This window comes from Callithrix jacchus, chromosome 2, assembly GCF_049354715.1.
Source record: "Callithrix jacchus isolate 240 chromosome 2, calJac240_pri, whole genome shotgun sequence".
In the NCBI taxonomy this organism is placed as follows: Eukaryota; Metazoa; Chordata; class Mammalia; order Primates; family Cebidae; genus Callithrix; species Callithrix jacchus.
This window is the reverse complement of record NC_133503.1, coordinates 162,300,937-162,315,625: the sequence shown is the minus strand read 5'-3', so window position 1 is coordinate 162,315,625 and position 14,689 is coordinate 162,300,937. Positions and strand designations below refer to the sequence as shown.

The window sequence follows — 14,689 nt, the reverse complement described above, 5'->3', positions numbered from 1 at the left end:
ATGACAACTGGTATTCAGTAGGATATAAGTCTAATGTTAAATAAGCATGGACTCATGGAGAACCAGGACAGACACCTTGTTCCTGAATCCTTAAAGCTTTTACTATTAAAAGTTCTGGGTCAGGCGCTGTAGCTCACGCCTGTAATCCCAGCACTTTGGGAGGCCGAGGCAGGCAGATCACTTCAGGTCAGCAGTTCGAAACCAGCCTGACCAACGTGAAGAAACCCCATCTCTACTAAAAACACAAAAAAGTAGCCGGACGTGGTGGCGCATGCCTGTAATCCCAGCTACTCAGGAGGCTGAGGCAGGAGATCGCAGATGCTGTGGTGAGCCAAGATCACACCATTGCACTCCAGCCTGGGCAACAAGAGCAAAACAAAAAGTGTTGCATTCCATGACTCACCATGGGAAAGATAAAATGAACCAAACTGAATACATTGGTAGAGTGACCTTTTTTGTTATTTTCTGAAATAGAATTTCACTCTTGTTGCCCAGGCTGGAGTGCAATGGCACAATCTTGGCTCACCGCAACCTCTGCCTCCTGGGTTCAAGTGATTCTCCTGCCTCAGCCTCCTGAGTAGCTGGGAGTACAGGCCACCACACCTAGCTAATTTTTGTATTTTTAGTAGAGATGGGGTTTCACCATGTTGGCCAGGCTGATCTTGAACTCCTGACCTCAGATGATCCTCCTGCCTCAACCTCCTGAAGTGTTTGAACCAGGGAGGCAGAGGTTGCCGTGAACTGAGATCATGCTGCTGCACTCCAGCCAGGGTAACAGAGCAAGACTCCGTCTCAAAATAAATAAATAATAAAAACAGGATCACCAAGCTAATTTTAATTCTTTCAGTTTACTCTTTATCGGATTTAACAGAAATAAGAAGGAAAGTAGAATAAATTGCTAAACCTCAGGAAAAAGGTTTTTACCACAAGAAATATTAGTTCTTACAAGTTTCCTATAAAGTTAAGGAAAAAGGGATTTTGATAATACTAATTGTTGTAAATAAGTGATGCAATTTTAAACTTCAATTCACCCCCCGCTGTAAAAGATGCTGAAATTGGCACTCTCAGACTTCTACTTCTTGATTTAATTATATTTACATGCTCATAAAATCAGTGTGCAGGTTAAACAGCTGATTAGATATAGTGCAAGAGAGAATTCATGAACAGACGATAGATCTGAAGAAATTACCTAGAATGTAACACAGAATCTAAAAATCTAGAGAATATGAGAAAAGACATGAAATAGAATGAGAAGGTCTTGCCAGGCGCGGTGGCTCAAGCCTGTAATCGCAGCACTTTGGGAAGCCGAGGCAGGCGGATCACGAGGTCAAGAGATCGAGACCATCCTGGCCAATGTGGTGAAACCCCGTCTCTACTAAAAATACAAAAATTAGCTGGGTGTGGTGGCATGGGCCTGTAGTCCCAGTTCCTCCAGAGGCTGAAGCAGGAGAATTGCTTGAACCTGTGAGGCAGAGGTTGCAGTGAGCAGAGATTGCACCACTGCACTGCAGCCTGGCACCTAGTGACAGAGTAAAACTGTGTCTCCAAAAAGAAAAGAAAAGAAATAGAATGAGAAGGTCTGACACACATAATATCCAATAGGGGTTCCTGAAAGAAAGATAAAAGTTAAGAAGTGTCCTGTTATGGACTAAATTTTTGTATCTCCCAATTCATATGTTGAAATCCTAACTCGAAAGGTGATAGTATTAGCCTAAAGTCTTAACCTTTTAAGCTACTAGAACCTACTGCATGCTTTCTGGGATGTGATTGTGAGGACCTATGCAACAGATAGCCGCTGTCAAACTGGGCGTTTGAGGATCTTGGTTTCTAGGCAATTTCTGTATAGAATTTTATTCTGTGTATTATTATGTTCATGAATTCAAGGGGTCTTTTATATTTTTTAAAAATATGTAGCGTTTTACCCTGCATTTTATTGCTTTAGAAAGAAAATAGACTAATGGCATGTACTATTTTAAAGATTACTCTTTAAAAAAACAAAACAAAACAAAACAAAGCCCTCTTGTTTAGAGGGGATGTCTCTTTAAAAACAAATTTTCTCAAGAGAACCCTTGTTCCACATAAGTAGATGACCACTCTCAGAAGCCAAGAGAGCAATTGTTTCAGGTTCTTTTAATTTTCTTTCCAATCTCAACAGTCAGTGCATGGAGCTGTCCAAGGTTTTTATTTCTTGCCCTTCCTGTTCCTGACCCCTTTAATCATCACACAAACAGGTGGCAGAGAGAAAGTAATAAAGAACACCAACTCTGAAGTCAAACGAACTGGGTTAGAGTCCAGAGCCAGCATTTGACAGCTGTGTGACCTTGAGCAAATCCTATAACCTTTCTGGGCTTCAGTTTCTTCATCTATCAAAACAAGGATGACAGGAACAGTACCTAACTCATAGGTTATTGTGAGGATTTAATCCGTTACTCTTTGTAAAATGTTTATTACAATGCCTGGTAAATCGCAAAAAAGGAATTTTGGAGTTCCCTAATTTCTACCGTAAAAGAACTTTAGACATGGGTTATTTTGCTACTCAACACCTTTGCTCTTGTAAATATTGCTCTGGCAATCAATACAGGATGGGGAGCAGGAGGAAGTAGAAAGAAAGCTCACAGAACTATGACTTAGGGTGTCTAGTCCTGGCTCTGCCATTAATCAGCGGTGTGATTAATAAGTTAACGGACTCCTGTGAACTCAGTTTTTTTTTTCCTTTGCTCAGTAAAAGGAAGGGCTTAAACTTCAGTAAATAACCTGTATGTTTTAGTATTTTCTGACTCCCATTTCCAACTCTACATTCAATCTAGTGATGGCATTTCTAGTTTGTAAACTAGAAAAATAAGCTTTAGCATCTGAGGATCATAGCTAAGAGTATCTCCGTAGCAGGAGATTAGGGACCCACTGACAAAGTGGCACCAAGAGAACCTGATGTATGCCAGGAATCCGGGCATGAGCACTTCTTTCTGCAGAACCTAACCCTGCTCCACCCACCCGGAGGAGCTGTGACGGTGGTTTGCTGGAAACCCCCTTTCTGTTGGGAGGATTACTGGGTCACAGTCTTCCAAGGACATGGAAGCCCTTGCTGGAGCGCTGAAACCGCTCAGCACGAGGAGTACATTGGTGCGAGCTGTGTCAGTCCGCTTTTGCCGTGTCGCCGCTCCCATTCAGGCTCTAGAAGGGATCCTCTTTGCGTCAGGCCCACCCGTCTCCCGGAGCCACTGCACTGGGTGTCCCTGCGCCGCGCGTCCCCTCTCTCTCGCCCCTCCCTCCTGGCTGCCATAGGAAATCAGCCTACGAGGTCCAGGCCGGCGTCCGGGTGCCCTACCGGCCTCCTGTCCCTCCTTCCCGGGGCCAGCCCCCTGCTCCGGATTGGTCCTTCGGGAAACGTTGCGGGGCGTCTCCGTCCCCGCTGCGGAGCAGGGGCCGAAGCCAAGCGGGAGGGCGGGGTTTGCCCTGGGCCGCTGTCGGTCAGGTCCGCCGCCCCTGACAGCTCTGGAAGCCTCAGGCGCGACAGGGGTGCCCTCACCTCGGGACATCCACTCACCGACCGCGCCTGCTCCAGCGGAAACCACTGCGCTCGCCTTGCCCGGCGCCGCGCAGAGAAGCCCGCGAGCTGGCCTCTCCTCGAAGGTAAGTGAGGGGACGCAGGGCTTGCAGCCAGCACCCCACCGCGCCACCCTTCCTCTGCTAGGCTGCAGACCTGGGTGGCTGGAGAGGAGGCGCCTCTCCTCCCCGCGACCCAAAGCAGAAAGGGAGTCCTGCCGCGGGGTGCCTGCGAAGTGGGGTCAGGAGGTTAGTTGCTTTCTGGGGCGCTTCCCCCACCCCCTGCCCGCCACCAGCCCAGGCCGATCCACGCTAGAGGCGAGGGCATTGGAGCCAGGGCCAGGGCGAGGGCTTGCTCGCGCGCGTGTGCCCGTGTCATGTGCGGTGCCCGTGTCATGTGCGGCGCCCGTGTCTATGTGTGCGCGTGTGTGCACCCGTGTCCCTGTATGGTGTGGACACTCCTGTCTGCGTGCACGTCCACACGTGAGCCAAAGAGGGCAGCTTAGCGCGTTGCGCTGCGCACAGCGGGTGCGCTGGACCAAGCCCAAAGGCACCAGCCCAAATCTAGATAGCTTGTTACAAGGGCAGAGGACCTGCGTGACCTCCCCACGCGCGCCGGCCGGTGCTGGCGATGGAGGGAACCGACATCTAACGCCGGTGGCCCAGGGGAACAAAACGGCCCATTGCACCCCACGCCGCGACTCTCCCCACCGAAATGTGCTTCTATTGGAAGACCCCACAAAATCAGGAAGAGCTTCTTTTCCTCTTCCTGGATATCCCTCCAGGAATATTAGAAGCTCCAGTACTTCTTGATACGACCAGGAAGAGATCGCAACTGGGTCTTTAAAATATCGATTCCTACCAGCTTCTGCGTGCCTGACACATCTGGGCAGATGGAAAGGTCAAGGCAATAAAGGTGCTTTTATCCCTAATATGGGCAGCGAAGATTCTGCTATCGGCACTTTTTTCCTTTCCGTTTTTTCCCCCTCCTTCCCTTCTTTTTCCTGTTCTCCCTCCCTCCTTTTCTCCTCCTTTCCCCTTCTTTTCTCCCCCTCCCTCCCTTTCTCCCTTTCCGTCTCTCTCTTTCCCCCTTCTCTCCCCTGTTTTCGTCCTCCTGAGTATAGTAGACAAGAGGGCTCTCTGTCTCCCCACCCTCCCCCACCCCATTCCTCACCCCGTTTCGAAACAAGAGCGAATGAATCACCTTCTAAGCTCTCACCCGTGCAGTTCAGACAAGTTTGGAAATTACACAAATCGCGTTTGCAATCGAGGCCGCGGGAATCCAAAAGGGAAACAAAACCAGACCAAAAAAATGGATTCCAAGTCAAGATTTCAAATGGGGATCTAAGGTGAATATTTGTTTATGGTAATAAGATTTTTTTAATGTTTGAAAAATATGTATCACACAAGCTGGCATCATCAGTATTAAATGCGATTTACAGAACCGCTTCAAAAGATGGTTTCTGTTAGTGTTGCAACAGGACTTCTAAGTCTGGTTGTCATGGTTACTGAAGAAGTCGCCCTGCACTATTGAGAGACTGGCTAGAACCAGGAACTGTTCTTCAGAGGACTTTCTCATGTACCCTAGTGTCACTATGGTAATAATTGAGTTTGTGAAAATGTACTTACTTATTCCCTTAAAGTACTAAAATCCAAGGCATGCTGTTGTTTTTTTTTTTTATATTTTCAGAGTTTGCACTCTGTGCAACGCAGTTTCCTTCTCAGACAAATGAGAGTAAACACTGCCCTCCAGCATGTTAAATGGCCCCAAATAGTCATGCAGCCCAGCTCTCTTCCCACAGCTCACTGCACGAACAGAGGACAGAGGAGGGTGTTAGATGTTCCAGGAATCCTGGCCTGAGTCCAGATCGCCTTCTCCATTTAGCATTTAAATTTGAAATCCTAATGAGCTTTCTAATTAGGAGATGAGGAATGTGGGTGGGGGTCCTGGGAGAGGCTAGTGGGGAAAAAGCTGAGTCCAACTCCCCATGGACCTGTATTTGGTGTGCAATTGAATTTGCCTAGTAAACCCTCATGGGTTTATTTTTGGCTGGACCACTGTTAAGTGGTAAGCCTGGAAAAACCTTCAGAGAAGCCTCCTTCTGTGTTAGGAAAAAATATGGATTGGATATTTGGTTTGAGGTGTGTGCTTTTTTTCTACTTACATTTAAAATAAAGACGGGTTTATATGAAATCTAAATTCCTCAGTAAAAACTACAGTTAGGTCATACAGCCCGTTATATTCTTGGTTTAACCCTAGATTTTTAGTTGAGAAGGCTTAATTTGGGGCAAGTAGTGGTACCATTTCAAATACTTTTATCAGCAAATGTTGGTTTCGTTAAAGAATCGTAATTCATTACATATCCACAATTTCCGAGCTTTGAATTCTAACATTGATAGCATGTGATTGGACAGTTTGAAGCCCTTGAACTTACAGTTTTGTTTTACTTTTCTTTTGTTTTTAGAGACTGGGTCTCGCTCTGTTGCCCAGGCATATCTCAAACTCCCGGGCTTAAGGGATCTTCCCACCTCAGCCTCCTGAGGAACTGGGACTACAGGCGCTTGCCAGACTTATTATATATTTAAAAAAAAAAAAAAGAAAAGATTTTTGTCTTAGTAGGTTAATGTTTTTAGTCTCGTATATAGTTCCATTTTGAGAAACTTAAAAATTAAAATATAACCTTAAATCCAACTTCATTCTTTGAATCCAATCACTGCATGTCTCTAGGGTTAAAAAGCTTTAATTCATTGGTTGATTTTCTTTTATTTGATGAAAGAACAGACTGTTCATAAAATTGGTTTCATTCTGTATTTTGTCATTTCATATTGTCATTCTAGAAAAAGGTCTCTAGAATTGAAGTTTTAATTTTCAGGAGAAGAAGAAAATATTCAAATTGCTTATGAAGATAATAGTCTAAAACTTGAATTAACCACAACATAGTTCTTAAATTACTTTCTCTCAAGAACTTCAAGGTTAGCTTAGCCATTATTATACAGCATCCTGAGAAATAGTAGCTAGTTTTACAGATGGATAAGTTGTGTTCAAAAGCCAAGTGATGGCTTGGTGCCACGGCTCAGGCCTGTAATCCTAATACTTTGGGAGGCTGAGGCAGAAGGACTGCTTGAGCTCCGGGGTTCAAGACCAACCTGGGCAACATGGTGAGACTCTGTCTCTATGAAAAAATTTTAAAATTAGCTGAGTATGGTGGTGCATGCCTATAGCTCCAGCTACTGGGTAGGCTGAGGTAACAGGATTGCTTGAGCCTGGGAGGTTCAAGGCTGCAGTGAGCTGTGATTATGCCACTATATTCCATCATGGGAGACAGAACAAGACTCTGACTCAAAAAAAAAAAGTGATTTCAGCTAACCACTTGGAAAATTGAGACAAACATCTAAGTGCCTGACAAGTCTATGAATATGAGCATTAATTAGCCAAGACTTAGAGAAATTCAGAGTGTGGATAGTGGGAAGAATTTAAGATGAGAGAGCAAAATAAAACTGTTAAGGGGAAAAAATTGTGAGGAGAAAGCAGATTAATAGAATGACAGTAAAAAACATCAAGTGAAAGGGGGTTGCACAGAAGAAGAACCAAGTTGCAGAGTAGGAAACTAAAAAGAACGTCACTCTTCATCTTCCACAGAGAACATTGATGCTTTTCCAGAAATCAGTAAGTGCCCTATTTAGCAAAATTCTGGACTTAGAGAATCCTTGGGAGGCCTGAGCAGCAGACCTTAGTTCATTATGGCTCCCTGCCGCCCATCCCAGTGGTGTGGGCTTAGGCAGATTTCTTTTCCGGTCTGCTGAACTAGCTGCTCATTAGACCTTTCTCCCTAATCCTTAGGCCACCACCAAGCTTTCTGCATCTCTATTTGTTGGAATCATTTAGTTGGGATAATATATGGATAGACTTGATTACATAACTGCATCTGAAATTTTTCTTTTTGCTTTAAAAAATTGTTTAAATATACATAATGCATTCACCTAATTTTATGAGAACATATTATAAGCTTATAACTAAAACAACAGCTCCATTCTCTGGATACAAACAATCATTTGGACTCTTGACTGTTTTTGTTGTTGTTATTTTCTTTGAGACAGAGTCCCACTCTGTTCCCCAGGCTGGAGTGCAGTGGCACAATCTCGGCTCACCACAAACTCCGCCTCCCGGGTTCAATCTATTCTCCTTGCCTCAGCCTCCTGAGTAGCTGGGATTACAGGTGTGTGCCACCATGCCTGGCTAATTTTTGAATTTTTAGTAGACACAGGGTTCCACTATGCTGGCCAGGCTGGAACTCTTGGCTGTTTGATCACTTACCTCCTTATGTCTGAATAATTAGCTTATGTTGCTGGTTCTTTTTCTTTCTTTCTTTTTTTTTTTTTTCTCTCTTGAGACAGGGTCTTCTTTTGTTGCACAGACTGAGGTCAGACGGGCCTGGGCTTGAAATTAAACTTAGATGTTAATTGCCTGTATGGCTTTGGACAAGTTACCAAATCCTTCTGAACCTTAATTTCTTCATCTGAAAAATGAGGATAAAAGCAGGCACCTTTTAGAGCTGTTATAAAGATTTTTTAAAATATGTATAAAGTAGTTGAAATAAAATAATAATGACTATTCTTCTAAGATAGGAATGTTTTGGGCTGCCATTAACTAAAGAATCTTCCACTTAACTAGATGTTTATTTTTCTTGCCAAAGAAGAGGTCTAGATGAGCAATTAATAGCTTTGCTTTAGCTGCCATCAGAGACCTATTTTATTCCCATCTTTCTGTTCTGCTATCCTTCCTTTTGCCCTCATATTTATCACTTCGTAGTCTCTAGGTGGCTACTACTCCTCTGTAAGTTCCACACAGGAAGAAAAGGAAAGGAGCTGCTCTAGCTGCAACTATCCCCTTTCAACAGGAAAGCACTAATTATCAGAAACGCCACACTAAGGTCTTACTGGACAAAACTGTGTCTCAGAGCTATCCCTATCTTTGAGGTTGAAGGGGAAACTGGGCTCACCAGCTACTATAACAGAAGGCAAGGAAAACAGAAGAGAGTTAGTAGTGATGTTGAGTGAGCCAGCCTGCAGTGATGTCTGCCACACCATCACTTATTGATAGGGTGGCCATATGTCCCAGTTTGTCCGTGCAACCCTGGTTTACACATGTTGTCCTAGTGTGATTATTAATAGCACCCCATTCTATGTTCACCCTACTTATTGAGCACTTGCTATTTATTGTAGGCTCTCATTAAGTAGTGGTTATGAATAAGAGAGCTAGAACACAACCATAAAATACACAACAAGCCAAGTTTACATGCAGTAAATGCCTGTTTAGTTTAGACAGGAGGTACACTGAGTTTACAAGGGAAAGAAATGAGTGTGAATTGATAAACAGTTGAGGTCAGCTGGTCGGGATGGAGAGAAAATATACTGGGAAGGTGTAACACCAAGGCAAGGGAAGTAACTGGGTTGGACAGTTACTTCCAGTTTAAAAAATGGAAAAGTGGCCCGGCGTGGTGGCTCACGCCTGCAATCCCAGCACTTTGGGAGGCCAAGACAGGTGGATCACGAGGTCAGGAGTTCAAGACCAGCCTGGCCAAGATGGTGAAAGCTTGTCTCTACTAAAAACTACAAAAATTAGCTGGGCACAGGGGCAGTCGCCTGTAATCCCAGGTACTCGGGAGGCTGAGGCAGGAGAATTGCTTGAACTTGGGGGCACACGTTGCAGGGAGCTGAGATCATGCCACTGCACTCCAGCCTGGGTGACAGAGTGAAGTCTCTGTCTCAAAAAAAAAGAAAAAAAGAAATGGTTCTAGTCTGTTCCTGCCACTAACTAGTAAGTCTCTTTACCCCTCTGGGTCTGTTTATTCCAATACAAAATGTGAGATTAAATAATCCTACAGGCCCCTCCCAGTGGCCCAGTGGTCCCCTACAAGTCCCCTAGTGTGCGTGGGTAATCTAGGGAAACTGCATCAAACAGTCTGCTTGGAGCCTCAGGTTAATTTGGTTTAACGAAATGGTAAGAAGTAAGATTGCGGAGGAAAACTGAGATAAGACTGTGCAGTGCCTCACATCCAGTTAAATAGATTGCCATTTGTTTTTGCCATTTTCTAAGCAGCGTGGCAGGAAGGTCAGTGTGAAAACAGGTGTGCTGGATGAGTGGGAAGGAGGAAAGACTGACAAGGGATAAAAAGATTTGTTTCGTTCTGAATTTAGGGCTATTTTACAATGTTCAATGAACTCACAACATACCTGGTTCAAATTGCAGAGCAGTAGTCCCTAGAAAGCCTCATTCCCATGCTCAGCTTACCTGCTGCTGGCTCCATGTCCTGAGATTTTCAGAGGCTCCTCATCATCTGGACACATTCTATTGCTAGTTGCTCTTCAACTCCAGCCTTTCCATGCCTATTTTGCTTCTGCTGGAATGTTTGTTGGCAGCCTTTAGTTCTGCTCCTAACCACTTTCCACCATCCCCCCAACCCCACCACCTCACCATAGCTCCTTCTAGGCTCCACTCAACTCCCAAGGAGAGCAATTCTTCCTGCTCTAGGATTAAATTTATGCTACTGTTATTAACATTTTAGAATATCTACAGTGTTAAATCAAGTTCAGCCTAAAGCTGCCTCTGTACATATTTTAAGTTTGGCTTAGAAGTTTCTCTGTACATTGTAAACTATAACCTAAATGCAGTTGCTAACGGACTGTAGCCTACTCTTGTGCCAATCACCGAGTTTTGGCCAATGAAAGGTGGCCAACTGTTCAAACCGTGTTCAAATAAGGCAAACGCTGAGCTGTGACAAATCTGGCTGTTTCTGTACCTCACTTTCATTTTCTGTGCATCGCTTTTCTTTTTCTGTCCATAAGTCTTCTTCCACCATGTGTCTGTACTAGAGCCTCTGAGCCTACTCTGGCTTGGGAGGCTGCCCAATTCATGAATAATTATTTGCTCAGTTAAACTTAATTTGGCCAAGGTTTTTCTTTTAACAATAGTCATAGAGTATATTAATCTATGGTGCTTCTTTATTGAACTATGGTGACATTACCAGAGTTAGTCTCAACTTTCCATAAAAAATCCCTCCTTTGGCCAGTCACAGTGGCTCACACCCGTAACCTCAGCTCTTTGGGAGGCCAAGGCGGGCAGATCACCTGAAGTCAGGAGTTTGAGAACAGCCTGACTAACATCGAGAAACCCCATCTCTACTAAAAATACAAAATTAGCCAGGCATGGTGATGCATGCCTGTAATCCCAGCTACTTGGGAGGCTAAGGCAGGAGAATCCCTTGAACCCGGGAGGCAGAGGTTGCAGTGAGCCAAGATTGCGCTATTGCACTCTAGCCTGGGCAACAAGAGTGAAACTCCATCTCAAAAAAAAAAAAAAAAAAAATAGCCTTCTGTGGCTGTTCTGAATGACTCATGTGTGACAGTTTTGCTCATACTTCTTGTAGAAGGTATGAAAATATTTGCAGTACCAAGGTTTAGAGATGAGAGCAGGTGTACCAATCTACAGCTTGAAATTGAAGCAGATCTGTCTATATGTATGTGTTACAGAACACGAGACTAAATATACCATCTTAAGCATATCCACACATGGCTGGGTGCAGTGGCTCACACCTGTAATCCCAGCACTTTGGGGCCGAGGCAGGTGGATCGCCTGAGGTCAGAAGTTTGAGACCAGCCTGGGCAACATGGTGAAACCCCATCTCTACTAAAAATACAAAAAGTTAGCCAGGCATGGTGGCAGTTGCCTGTAATCCCAGCTACTTGGGAAGCTGAGGCAGGAGAACTGCTTGAACTCAGGAGGCGGAGGTTGCAGTGAACCAAGATCAGTCCACTGCACTCCAGCCTGGGTGACAGAGCAAGACTGTCTCAAAAAAAAAAAAAAAAAAAAAAGCATTATCTACATACAAAAAAAAAGCAGTTGAGATTTTATTTATTTTTTGTTTTTGTTTTTTGTTTTTTGTTTTGAGACGGAGTTTCGCTCTTGTTACCCAGGCTGGAGTGCAATGGCGAGATCTTGGCTCACCACAACCTCCGCCTCCTGGGTTCAAGCAATTCCCCTGCCTCAGCCTCCCGAGTAGCTGGTACTACAGGTGCGCATCACCATGCCCAGCTAATTTTTGTATTTTTAGTAGAGACGGGGTTTCACCATGTTGACCAGGATGGTCTCGATCTCTTGACCTCGTGATCCACCCGCCTTGGCCTCCCAAAGTGCTGGGATTATAGGCGTGAGCCACCGCGCCTGGCTGTCGATTTTATTTATTTAGTTATTTATTTAGTTAGTTTTTGAGACAGGGCCATACTCTTTTGCCCAGGCTGGAGAGCAGTGGCACATTCATAGCCCACTGCAACCTCTAATTCCCAGGCTCAAGTGATCCTACCATCTCAGCCTCCTGAGTACCTGACACAACAAGCACATGCCACCATGCCTGGCTAATTTTTTACATTATTTGTAGGAATGGAGTTGCTCTATGTTGCCCAGGCTGGTCTCTAACTCTTGAGCCAAGCAGTCCTCCTGCCTCGGCTTCCCAGAGTGTTGGGATTACAGGCAGGAGCCTCTGTGCCCAGCCTAGCAGTTGAGATTTTAATTGATATTAATTACATTTATTTAGGGGAGAGTTTATATCTTTATGATTATTAAACGTGCTATGTTTTTCCCATCAGATTCTCATGTTCTTTAGTAAGCTTTCATAATTGTCTCTATTTATGTCTTAGCTCCTTTTTAAAAATTTTCTTTGATAACTTTTTTTTATAATAGGGATGAGGTTTTGCCATCTTGCACAGGCTGGTCTCAAACTCTTGGGCTCAAGTGATCTGTTCACCTTGGTCTCCAAAACTGCTGGGACTATAGGCATGAGCCACTGTTCCCAGACTTATTTATTCTTAGATACTTTATGAATATTATTGCTACTTGTGTAAGTGGGACATGTTTTAGTACTACATTTTCTTATTACCAGATTTTTATTGGTGAAGACAAGTGTTATGGAATTTGCACATTAATCTGGTCTCCAGTAGTATTTGTTGAACTCACTGATTAGTTGTGGTAGTTTATGAGCAGTTTACAAATCTCCTGTGTTTCCTATGTTCAAAATCTTAGTCTGAAAATAAGAACAATATTATTTATTTCTTTTCAATATTTAGTTCTTGTCTTCTTTGATTGGCTAGAGGCTACAATAAATATTGAATAGAAGCAGTGTTAGCAGGCATTCTAGATTTCTTCCTGACTTTATAAAGAAGGTATTTAATTTTGCACAATTTATTTTTGGGGATTTTTGTTTTAAGATGGAGTCTTGCTCTATTATCCAAGCTAGAGTTCAATGCCATGATCATAGCTCACTGCAGCCTCAAATTCCTGGCTTCGAGATATCTTCCTGCCTTGGCGTCCCAAAGTGCTGGGCTTACAGGTGTGAGTAACTGTGCCTAGCCAATATTTCAGTATTTTAAAAGGTGTTTGCAGCAAAGCATGGTAGCTTCCACCTATAATCCCAGCACTTTGAGAGACTGAGGTGGGAGGACTGGTTGAACTCAGGAGTTCAAAACCAGCCTGGGCAACACAGCAAGACCCTATCTCTAAAAAGTAAAAAAAAAAAAAAATTAGAAGGCGAGGTGATGCATGCCTGGAGTTCTAGCTACTTGGCTGAGGCAGGAGTATTGCTTGAGCCCAGGAGTTTGAAGTTATAATGAGCTATGATTGTGCTACTGCACTCCAACTTCGGGGACAGAGTGAGACCTTGTCACTATAACATCCACCTCCTGAGTTTAAGCAATTCCCTGCCTCAGCCTCCTGAGTAACGGGGATTACAGGCACCTACCACCACACCCAGCTAATTTTTGTATTTTTGGTACAGATGGGGTTTCATGATCGTGGCAAGGCTGGTCTTGAACTCCTGATCTTGTGATCCATCCACCTTGGTCTTCCAAAGTGCTGGGATTACAGGTGTGAACCACCGCACCCGGCCACCTTCCTTCTATTATTAAGCCACATTCTTGGAAGAAATTCTACTTGGTCATACTTTTTTCTGAGATGGAGTCTCGTTCTATTGACCAGGCTGGAGTACAGTGGCACTATCTCCACTCACTGCAATCTCCACCTTCCGGGTTCAAGTGATTCTCCTGCCTCAGCCTCCTGAGTAGCTGGGACTATAGGCACGCACCATCACGCCCGGCTAATGTGCTAATGTTTGTATTTTTATTAAGATGAGGTTTCACCATGTTGGCCAGGATGGTCTCCATCCCTTGAGCTTAACTTTCCACAGGTGTTCTCTTTCAAGATGATCAGAGTTGTGGTTCTAACTTAAGATATGGCTTGTTTCTTCTATGGTGTAAATAGACACACACACACACACACACACACAAAATATACACCAAGTATTGTTATGTGTTTTTATGTATTTGTAACTTTTTGAGATATTTGGACTCATTTAACAATAATTATACTAATCATGAACCATTTTGGACTTTAGCTGTATAGGTTGCAATCCAGTCACGCAGGATTATATAGAGTTCCATCAAGTCAGTTTGGGTACTTACAATGGGGATAACAAGTCAACTACAAAGTTGGGAATAAAGAGTGATATAGGCCAGGTATGGTGACTCACACCTGTAATCTCAGCACTTTAAGAGTCTGAGGTGGGCGGATCACCTGAGGTCAGGAGTTTGAGACCAACATGGTCAAATCTCATCTCTACTAAAAACACATAAATTAGCTGGGCATAGTGGCAGGCGCCTGTAATCCCAGCTACATGGTAGACTGAAGCAGGAGAATCTCTTGAACCTGGGAGGCAGAGGTTGCAGTGAGCTGAGATCCCGCCACTGTACTACAGCCTGGGTGACAAGAACAAAATTCTGTCTCAAAAAAAATATATGCCATTTATGTATTTACTATCATTGATAGTTCCAATGGCTTTTGTTTTTTGTGGCCCAGGCTGGAGTGCAATGGTTCAATCTCAGTTCGCTGCAACCTCTGCCTCCCAGGGATTCAAGTGATTCTCCTGCCCCAGCCTCCCAAGGAGAATTACAGGCATGCACCACTATTCTGGGCCAATTTTTGTATTTTTAGTAGAGACAGAGTTTTACCATGTTGGCCAGACTGATCTTGAACTCCTGATCTCAAGTGATTTGCCCACCTCGGCTTCCCTAAATTCTGGGATTACAGGCATGAGCCACC

General features: G+C 44.1%; 1 protein-coding gene across 2 annotated transcripts in view; it reads left to right on the top strand.

The window, feature by feature from the left end:
* Window positions 1-3,443: 3,443 nt before the first annotated feature.
* The window catches only part of NIM1K (NIM1 serine/threonine protein kinase), an 85,337-nt gene continuing 74,091 nt past the window's right edge, over window positions 3,444-14,689 (top strand). Inside the window, exon 1 of one of the 2 annotated variants that reach the window (XM_008992103.5) lies at window positions 3,444-3,630. The gene's annotated coding sequence lies outside the window, so the exon portion shown is untranslated. Of the gene's footprint in view, window positions 4,893-14,689 lie in introns of both variants that reach the window. The other variant, XM_002745009.6, reaches the window with a different exon arrangement.